The following is a 10753-nucleotide window of genomic DNA, read 5'->3' on the forward strand; positions in this document are numbered from 1 at the left end:
TTTTTTCCTGTGTTTCCATATATCCGTTGCCATAGAGTTAGTAGAACAAATCTAGAGGAAAAGCTGGGCCGGAAAAGTGGGAACCTCTAGGGCGCCGCCCTGTTGCTACTGGTCAATGTGGCCAGCGCAATTACTATTGAAAGAGCTGAGAACAAGTACAGGTCACCTTATGCTTTGTCATCTAAAAACGCATACCTGATGGCTTTATGAAGGTGGTACGTTAATATTAAGTTTGCAGAAAGCGATCGCTAAATCACGATGTACGCATTCATGCAATAAAGGATGACGCAAATTTCGGTTTCAAATCTGTTTTTTGGAAGCGTAGTAGTTTCGTACAGTTTAGGTTTGATATGCGATCGCGCGTCGACATCGGACGCTATGGCACACTCATGCCTTATGTGCCACCGAAGGCCCGAAGTGCTCTGGCATATACCTTCTCATGTAAGTAAACGAATGTATCTCCTTGTTGAGAATATCACGCGAGTAGGCAGATCTCGTGGTGCATCACAATCGTTTGAGAAGCGCCACAGTAGAGCATTTTTCTGCATGCGGAGCGGTGTTTTTATTTGCAGGTTTCCCTTCAGTAGGAAATTACTGGACAGGCGGACCAGCGCACTGGAATTGTACTGGCGAAGCCACAAGCAACTCAAAGACTCTGTTTAATTGTTGCACTTTGAACAATCATGCTTCTACAAAGGCCACAGCAGAAAAACAGCCTGATGCCGAGTATTTCTGTGCCACGAATTAATCAAGAGGCGAGTGCCTAATGCGGACGAAATCGAGTGCATCGGGACTTAAAACGACAGAAAGCTGAGCTAGTTGGCTAGGATTCATTATGCAATACAAAGGTGAGGCGTGGCCGTGAGAAGTGGGCCGCGCTCGTGTTGTTTGCTTGTAAATACTCTACTCTTGTGTCCTGTCTGCACGCCTCCGTTTTGCATAACGAGTGCACCAACCCACATATTAATAGCGTAGGCGTTTTATTAACTGTGCAATATTTTCAACACTTCCTTGCATGCCATTTCATGTGGAATATCTTTCCTGGTCACAAATTTGTGCAGCGAATCTATTTGCATGATCGACTCCGGGCCTGTGGGACCGTTCACTTGCACTTGATGCTGAGTCTTTTACATGTATCCATAAACTGCAGATATGCACATCAGATCCCTGCGAGCATTTTCAAAATTCAATTATTTTCGACAACAGGCACATATGCAATACTGACATAATCCCGAATACCACTAAGCAGCTGGGACACATTTTTGTTGACCATACTCGCAGGCAAAATAAGTACATCATGTGGACAGCTCCAGCTCATTTTCCTTAAGTCAGTGTGTACAAGGGTTATGCAAAAATAATGTTTTTCTCGCGCACCGATTATTTTGCTGTATAAGCAAGAGAACCCACCAATGCGTTAGTGTAACGTATCTTGTGCATCACACTAATATGTGCTTTCATTTACCAAGTGAGATGAGTTACTTTAAGGTTAATTCAGTCATATCACACTGCAAGCTGCATTCATCAATCTTCAATTCGATTTTGCAAATGTTTTATGAACCATGTTTCCCTTTTATGCCGATATGCAATGTCAAATGTTCACGTGTTCCAAAAGTAAAATTTAAGCTCTAAATTAAAGAAGACATTTCTAGTCAGAAACAAGCAAAAATGGTGACTGCAGAGTATCAGAAGCCCAAGGTACAGAAATTATGAGAAGCGTCGAATGATTTCAAGGAAAGAGTCCTATTTGAAAATGCAAGACTCTTTAGTGTAGGTCAAGCAAGTCAATATAGGTAGAATACTCTGCAAAATTATGCGAGTGAGGGGATGTCAAACAATGGGTCAGGAAATGCATTGTTTTTCTGCAAAACAAAAGCTGATTTCCATTACATAAGTCACTTTAGCATCATGATAAATTCAGAAATAAACCAAAAAACAAGACGCGCAAAAATAAAAAAAAACATTTAATGATCCTCTCTCCACACTGGGATACATAAAAACAAACACATCACATCTAATGTGGACATATCAGATGCCTTGTGAAACACTAAAGGAACACTTCAGTTTCGAGCTATGGCACTTGCCGCATAGATGTGGGGGGGCCTTGCACCAATAGTGATAGTTACCACTGTATTTAGAAATTGAAAGCATTCGTGCAGACAAGGATGATTCTTTATATTTTTGGCTACCACTTCAAATGCCTCCACCAAGTGTTACAATGCTGCACGCAGCCATACTAAGGATCTCGCAGCAACACCTGCAGGTAAAAAGCAGAAGCAGTCAAAGTGCTGGTGTGTTCTGGACATTATGTTTGAAAACTTTTAGGCAAGAAGAGTGCAAGAAGCAGACATAACAACTGCATTTATTTCCATAATTCCCCATTTGAATGACCTTTTCTTTTTGCTTAGACATTGCCTACGCCTAGCCACAGCAGCTCCCTCATACAGACTCCGCAAGCCAAGAGGCCGTGGAGGCAAATGCAGGTAAGAGGCAATAAGCAATAGCACTGGTATCGACATTCATCTAATTTTTTTTCTTTTTATTTCGTTTAGGCAGCCAGCACACCTCGAACAGCCACCTTGACTGCGGGTGTGTCACCCTAGTCACCAAGGAAACATTTGAGGGAAAGTGACAGGCAATGTGAACAGCCACTTCTCCATGTAAACAACACTCTTTCTCTCGGATGACTCCTACGCCTCGCAACGCCAGCACACTTGTGCACAAAGATGCCGCAGAGGCACGTGCAGGTTAGAGGCAAGAAGCAGTGGCACTGGTGTCGACATTTACCCAATTTCTTTTTCTTACACTGAGGCAGCCAGCACACCTCGAACAGCCACCTTGACTGCAGGTGTGTTAGTAGATTCCTGTTGTACATATGCTCATAATAAACTTCAGTAAACTTGAACTTCATAATAATCTTGAAGGCAAATGGGACATTGATGCATTGTATTTTTGAAACTTTATTGTACACATACAATATATGTTATACTTTGCAGTGCTACAGAGCATATTTTGAAGCTTCTCCCTATATTTTGCACCTTTAATTACGTATGTGTTGTGTGGCCCTCAATGCAGTTCATGTTGTAGCAGCTGCTTTGTCTGTGTATCGCACATTGGCTTAAGCTCGTGATATCCACATACTTCTCTCACATATAACAATTGATTCCTACGACAGTTACTGACAAGTTGACAACTTGAACTGGTCAATCGGTCCATAGCCTCCTCTATTTTTCAAAAGTAAAGGAGGCTATGATCCGTCATGGCAAGGAATTGTATGTATACATAAAAAAAGGCTGTGGCTTAGCTAAGGTTAAGCCCAGGATGCGAAGCATACTAGCCTTTATTTTAGTTGTTGAACCACTGTTTAGCCTGGTGAACTGCTGTTGCTTGGCTATATTTGGTTCGGCTAGACGAAGAAACAACTCATGCGTTACTCTGCTTCGCCTTCAAGAGTGGAACGCGACAGCGTTCCCGTCGACCCGCCAGGGGGTGTAAGAGAATGGGCTACGGCGCAGCGACTACGCGCCCCGACTACGCGCCCCGCAGCGTCGAGCAAAGCAGCGTTCGGCGCGGCAACGAAATGTGCGCCTGAGCAAGAGACGCACGCCTTAGAAACAGCTCGTTTCTAAGGCAACACCGCATTCACTAGAGGCGCTTTTGTACCGCTTTGAAGCATCGTACTCGTGGCTCAGTGGTAGCGTCTCCGTCTCACACTCCGGAGACCCTGGTTCGATTCCCACACAGCCCATCTTGCAAGAGTTGAGCCAAAGGCACCTAGAAAATCAGTCTCTGTAGCACGCCGCAACCTTCGCTTCTCATTCCAACGAGCAGCTCTGTCTCCAGGAGGCATCTCACCTCGTGAGTATCTAGCAGAGGCAAGCGCAGCTGCTTATATACCGCCGCGAGCGACGGCGCGAGTTGGAGCCCCGTTCCTCCTCTGTCGTGACGTCACGGTGTCACGTGGTATTGAAGGCGACACCGCCGCGCCTGAGGAGCTAGGTTGAGCTCTCGTAATATGCTTCGCATAAAAAAGGGGGTATGTGTGTGTTTGTAGTGGGGGTATAGGATTAGGGCGGTACGAAAAAATGTACCAACACCGTCCTCTAGACCCATTCCGTTGAGGTACCGTAACAAAGCGTATTATGCATAAAGTTCATACAACCAACTCTGATATTACTACAGACGCCAGGCGACGCGAGCTACATTTGTCATGATGCATTCGCGACTGCACCGGATGCCCTCCACATTATTCTCGTTAATCGTGCTCACTGCGCCGTGGCAAAAGAAAGATCATGGGCGCAGGTGCCCTTAAAGTATCTCGACCTTGCGAGGCACGGCTGCGCGTGCTAGGGGAGCTGTCCCTGCGAACACTCCCTGGCACACACCTGCCTCGGCGGCCCCAACCTACGTACCGTTCTGCTTCGAGCTTTGATCCCCCCACTGTCCCTCGGGTGCCCTGGAGTTCCTACGCCGCCTGCTCTACTATCATCTCAGGTGCTCTCCTGAGACTTCCGTTTGTCGGTTACATGTGCCCTACAGCTGGATCATTACTTATAATAATAAAAAACCCGATCTATCGTCGCGACGACAGATCGCGAAAGCGGCTTGTGCAACATACCGCGCCCGTGCGAAGATAATTACGGAACGCCAACGAGGAATCTGACCACAACTTCGAGCTCGTAACGTCGTCGAGTGACACTCCTGCAACAGGCGTGACCGCTGAAAACCGCATACCGCCGGAAACTTGAACAGGATCATCCCTCGGTTGCATAACTGCCAGCTGTACGGCCAACATGGACCACACCCACACCATCCCGCAACATAGAATAAAGAACAAAGCCCAAAGACACGGCTGCACGTACGCACACAACACTACAAGCGAGACGCCATGCTGCTACGCTGCTACTGTTGCCGGATTAAAACTGACTACTGTCACCAAGTCTAGCAAGCCTTTCAGGAGCTGGCAACCTCGGCGTGTAGCAACATGGCGGCGCTCTTGCGGTTCCCGATTTTAATGCATGGGCCCTATAGGGGTAGCTTAAGGCAGTGTGAGATGATTGAAATAGCAGTCTAAATAAAAAATGCAAAGCAATCATTAGACCGTTCTGGCTGGTGTTCTGCCTCATTATCATTTGAAAAAGCAAGTGCAACTGAAATGCCCAACTCTATTCAATATAACAAATTTATAATGTGTGGAAGGACTTTGAGTAGGCAGTAATTTCTCAATTTTTTCGCAGGTTCAGCAGACTGTACGACTTGAAATTTGTATTTTCACCAAGACAACTGTTATTGTTGAGATGATTTAAAGAATCTTGTAAATTTCAGATGCTGCTCGCAAAGCGCCAAATGCAACTGCTGCTGACGTTGAGGCCTCCATCAAATCGTGGCTCCGGCATGCTCCCGAGCGCGTTGCCACCAAGTTTCAGAAGTCAAAGCCAAGACTACTTGAGCAGGCAGCAGGTAATGGAATTTACATTGTGGCATCATGTAAAATCCTGAACTGTGCACAAAAATGTATGTTGTGCCAGTATTCCTAATGTGCAAGTGTTCTAAGCAGTCGATATGGTGAAATCTGTGTTGAGCTTGTGACCGACTTTTATACTCTTTGTATAATCTGCCAGACTCCTGTGCACTGCACAAACTGGCTCGGAAGAAAGGCCCCAAAGTTCCTTACTTGTTTTACCCTCTGTTGCTGCCCTTGTTCTTAGTCGTGTAGAAATGTATGTTCGCACTTTGCAGCCGACTGAAACCATGATAATGAGATGTTGCACAGTAGATGCCTATAACAATCCCATTTCACAAGTAGCTTCTGACAATCGTCTTTGTCATGGCATGTTTGCTGTTTCAGATACTGACTGAAACTGTCACCACGGCAGAGGGGCCAAGGCTTCCAGCTTCTGATTCTCTGGTCATTCTGTGGATATTGATTCAAAGTGTTGTTTACACTGGCTTTACTCAACAACAAACATTGATGGCAGCAGATAGCCAATGGCAAAGACAAGGACCATGCACTGTTGGCAACCAGCTCAACCACAACTTCATGGTGGTATTTCTCAACCGATGTGCCACCTCCACGCTTCAGTATAATACCTTTCCTTTAAAAAATGTGAAGGGTGCTGTCACAATTCGTGTTTTGCAGGTAGCATCCACTTTAGGCATTTGAGGTTATGGGCGACATAGTGTTTTTTTATTTGATGAATAATTTTTTTTAAAGATACAGCTGAACTAAAGTACATTGCAAGTTTGACTTTTGACTTGTGTCCACTGTATAATGTATGTATGTTATCCACTGTTATTGTGATCCTCAAAATCATGTGCAGTTTCTGTTGCATTGTTACCAAGTGCTTTGGAGACTGTTGCCGTCATACGAGATAGGTGAAAATGTCTAGTCAGCTGTAAAAGCTGTACAAGTCTAGTTTCTACGTATTGCCCACTCCTCTGGAACACACGGTAACTCTCCTTCCATTGCTACTTTCTATACCTGCCTTCAGGCAGCAACACAAGCTTATGCTGGTGCCACTTTGGAAGCAGCTTGCATTCCTGGAAACGAAGGCAACTTTACATTGTTTACTTAAAAGCCAGTTAACTAACTGCCATGTATTAAATTGAATGATCCAGACCATAAAATGCTCTTTTTGCCTAGTTTGAGCAAGGATAGGGAACCAATAAGTGCAAATTTTTAAATAGGAATTTAAGCTAAATATCGCTCTTGCATGTATGTTTACCATTTGTAACAGTTTCTAGCACTTTGAGGCAGTATCTGTGTTATAAGTTTTGCTACCAAACTCTTGAATGCAGAGTTCTGTATTTCTAAGCAAGTAATTTCATACTCGAAAAGGTCACTTTTTTTTTCTTTTTTTTTGAAGCTACTGACAGAACTTTGTTCTGCAGTTGTGCACATAGTGAAGTACGTGGTTATATGTTTGCACTGTTAACTGGATTCAATGTTCAGATATTGTGAAAACAGTTCTAAAAGTTAAATTCTTCTGCTGCAGCTGTATTGTAATATGCTAATATAGCCCTCAACTGCTTTGCAGAGCTTAGGATACTACAGTCACTCCCCAAGTGTAATTAGTGGCTGTATTGTGATGACTAAAGCACTTTACTCATAGTAAGCTCAACAGCTCTTACATGACTTGTTCTCTGTTGCAAATGATGCGATACATTTTTATTCTTAGCAATAGTAATGTTAAATTTCTTTATTCAACTTCTCTTGCTATATAATGCAGTATTTCCCATCGTGAGTGGCAGTGGCTGCATTTTTTTTTGAGGTAGTGTGTAGTTCTTTTTATTGGTTATGCTGAAACAAGGTGGCCTGTGTGCAATTATGTGTATGTTTAATCCAATCTAGTCAGAATCTGTAAGCTAATGGTGTGCTTGGCCCACATGTCCCAGCTATGCTTGGTTTTTCTTAATTTATTGTCATAAAACTGAACTTTTAAATGTTTTATGCCCTCACTTTTTAGTAGGGTTGACAGAGTAGAGCCTCTGGTCTTTGTTTTGGAATTTAATGTCTTTAAATGTTTTTAGATGTATGTCTCATGCGCTCATATTTTAGTTACCTTAGTGGTTTATTTTGATATGTAGAAGCCATGTCCATTTGTACGGATATTGTGCTTGGTGAGAATAAGGGCTGTGACAGATTGATGGCATTATGTTTCTTTGAAGGAAAGTGCCCTTATGTATTGTTTCTGGTGGCAAGAGACAAGTCTCTCATCATATCGTGCTTTGGAGTATATATATTTAGTGAAATCTAGTCAGAATCTGCAAGCTAATGATGGGCTTGGTCCATATGTCCCAGCTATGCTTGTTTTTTTTGGTGGTTTTTAATTTGACATCATAAAACTGAACTTTTATTTGTTTTATGCACTCACTTTGTAACTGGGTTGATGCAACAGAGCTCGTTGTGTTTATGTTGGAATTTAATGCCCTTAAATGTTTTTAGATGTGTCTTATGCACTCATCTTTTAATAAAGTTGCTTTAGAGGTTTATTTGCATATGTAGAAGCTATTGAACGATAACCATGTCCATTTGTACGGATATTGTGCTTGACGAGAATAACGGCTGCGACAGATTTATGGCATGTTTCTGTGAATAAAAGGGCCCATATTTATTGTTTCTAGTGGCAAGAGACAAGTCGTGCTTTGCAGTTCTATACTTTTAGTGCTTGGTGTTGTCTTTGTGTTAGGTTTACTAAAGTATAGTTTCATAGAAAATGTGTAAAAATTTGAGTTGATCTGCTGATCACCCCCTACATTCCTAGATTTCTTCTGATGCACTAGAGCTGATGACGCTATATCCACTTGCAGGCTATTTGTCTTAAGCATTGGAGGTAGGCTTTGCAGTGCTTGTTCGCTGGATGCAGAAGCTCTTCTACTGTGATAACACAAGACCAGAGCCCACTGTTTTTTTGCTTGTTTTTGCTTTACTGTGAATAAAAATGAAAGCTGTAACATTGTCTTTTCCTAGCTGTGCGCCAGTATGACGGGTCTCCTTCAGGATCAATGCCTTAATTCTTTGTGTGTTGTAGCATTTAATAAATATTGCAGTAAAAACGCATATAAATGCTGCAACAACATTGAATATGGCACTGACCCAAGAGGTTGAAGACCACATCTGGTGCCAGCATGGTACGTCCAATCAAATTTTAAAAATCGATATCCCTCGAACATCCCATATTAGCAAAATATGTATCCAACGGATGTCCCGTGGACATCCTGAAAGAGCAAATAGCCTGCTGTAAATGTCCCTGGGACATCCACATATCCGGCTTTGACGTCCATGGGACATTCGCTGGATGGCCACCTTGGTTGCGCCTTAAGCTCCAACGGATGTCCATAGTACATCCGGAGGATATGTGCGGATGTCCGCAGGACATCCAAATGTCCACGAATTGTTGTCCGCTGGATATCCATTGGACATTCATGGCCCATTGGGTTGTCCTCTAGAGTCAGTATAGGAACTCTATGTCCGTTGCCTTCGTTTATCTATATACCAAGGCATTTATATTCTGTTACCCGAGGTATTTCTTGGCCCTGTATCTCCACTGTCTGTTCACTGTTTTCATTGAATACAATAACACCTGATTTTCTAACACTAAATTTCAAACCTAAATTGTTGCCTTCCTGTCCACAGATATTAGCCAGACGTTGCAAATCACTTTGCTTGTTTGCGAGCAACACAATGTCGTCCGCATAAAATAAACCTGGGAGTTGCTGCTCTATTGCTGTACCTGCCTGTTTGTATGAGAGATTAAACCCGATATTACTTCCTTCTAGCACCCTCTCCATCCTCGCCATGTACATCATAAACAGCAGCAGCAGCAACAACAGGATGGATGGATGGATGGATGTTATGAGCGTCCCCTTTGAAACGGGGCGGTGGCGCTGTACAACAGTTTCCTGTTTCCTGTACAACAGTTCCTGTGTAGCATAGAAATAGCTAAGGCGGAAAATAGACCTCTGTATTTAGCCTTCCTGGACATAAGTGGTGCGTACGACAATGTGAACAGGGAACTCCTGTGGAACATATTAAAAGCTGAAGGTATCGGTAATGAGGTAATTGATTTTCTACAGGAACTATATCGAGAAAATAATGTTCAAATAACATGGGAAGGAATCAAGAGTACGACAACTGTCGAGGTTCACAAAGGATTAAGGCAAGGTTGTCCTCTATCACCGCTGCTGTTCATGCTATATATGATAAGCATGGAAAGAAGGTTACAACGAAGCAATCTAGGGAATAATCTGTCGTACAGATTAGGCGAAAAGGTTGTTGAGCAACGACTACCGGGTTTAATGTATGCGGACGATATTGTACTGTTAGCAGATAGCCAGGAAGATTTGCAAACTCTGGTTAATTTCTGTGGAGACGAAGGAGACAGTTTAGGTTTAAGCTTTAGTGCAGCTAAGTCTGGTGGGATGTTTTTCAACGATACAACTGATCAGGAGCTTACAATACAAGGCCACGAAATACCCCGAGTGGCCGAATACAAGTATCTCGGGGTATGGATAAACAAAGGGCAGATGTACACGGAAAAGCACGAACAGTCTCTAATAGCAAAAGGGCGAAGAGATGCCGGGATAATGAAACATAAGGCATTGTGGGGTTACAACAGGTATGAGGTACTGAGAGGCATTTGGAAGGGAGTAATGGTGCTGGGGCTTACTTTCGGGAATGCGGTCTTGTGTTTAAGGGCAGAGGTTCAGTCGAGACTAGAAGTAAATCAGAGAGCTGTGGGAAGGTTAGCACTAGGTGCCCACGGGAAAACCACAAACGAAGCAGTACAGGGAAATATGGGCCGGGCATCATTCGAAGCAAGGGAAGCTCAGAGTAAAATCCTATACGAAAAACGGCTGAGGAAATTGGACGATAACAGGTGGGCAGCTAAGGTGTTTAAATACCTATACAGAAAGAGCGTTGACTCACAATGGCGGAAAAGAACTAGGAAGCTAACCAGTAAGTATGCCAGACACGAGGACGAAAAAGGACAGAGCATTAAACGACAGGTTAAAAATGCGGAAGGTAAAAATTGGATAAATTCAATGGAAAAGAAGCATAGCGTAGAACTATATCGATACTGGAAACAGCAGATCAGGAAGGAAGCGTTTTATGATAACTCAAGAGGCAGGGCCCTACTCTTTGAAGCTAGATCAGGATGTCTTAGAACACGGAGCTATAAAAAGAAATTTAATGAAGAATAAGACACATGTACTGTGTGTGGTAAATATGTAGAAACAATGGAACACCTCATTC

The 10753-nt window shown here is 43.3% G+C and overlaps 1 long non-coding RNA gene across 1 annotated transcript; it reads left to right on the top strand.

Annotated features, from left to right (window-relative positions):
* The first annotated feature begins 5118 nt into the window (after positions 1-5118).
* LOC135916708 (uncharacterized) lies at positions 5119-8451 on the top strand. The gene is made up of 2 exons (XR_010569037.2): positions 5119-5457; positions 5846-8451. It is a non-coding gene; the product is annotated as an uncharacterized lncRNA (long non-coding RNA).
* Positions 8452-10753: the final 2302 nt, after the last annotated feature.

The sequence above is a fragment of the Dermacentor albipictus genome, chromosome 3 (assembly GCF_038994185.2).
Source record: "Dermacentor albipictus isolate Rhodes 1998 colony chromosome 3, USDA_Dalb.pri_finalv2, whole genome shotgun sequence".
Taxonomy (NCBI): domain Eukaryota; kingdom Metazoa; phylum Arthropoda; class Arachnida; order Ixodida; family Ixodidae; genus Dermacentor; species Dermacentor albipictus.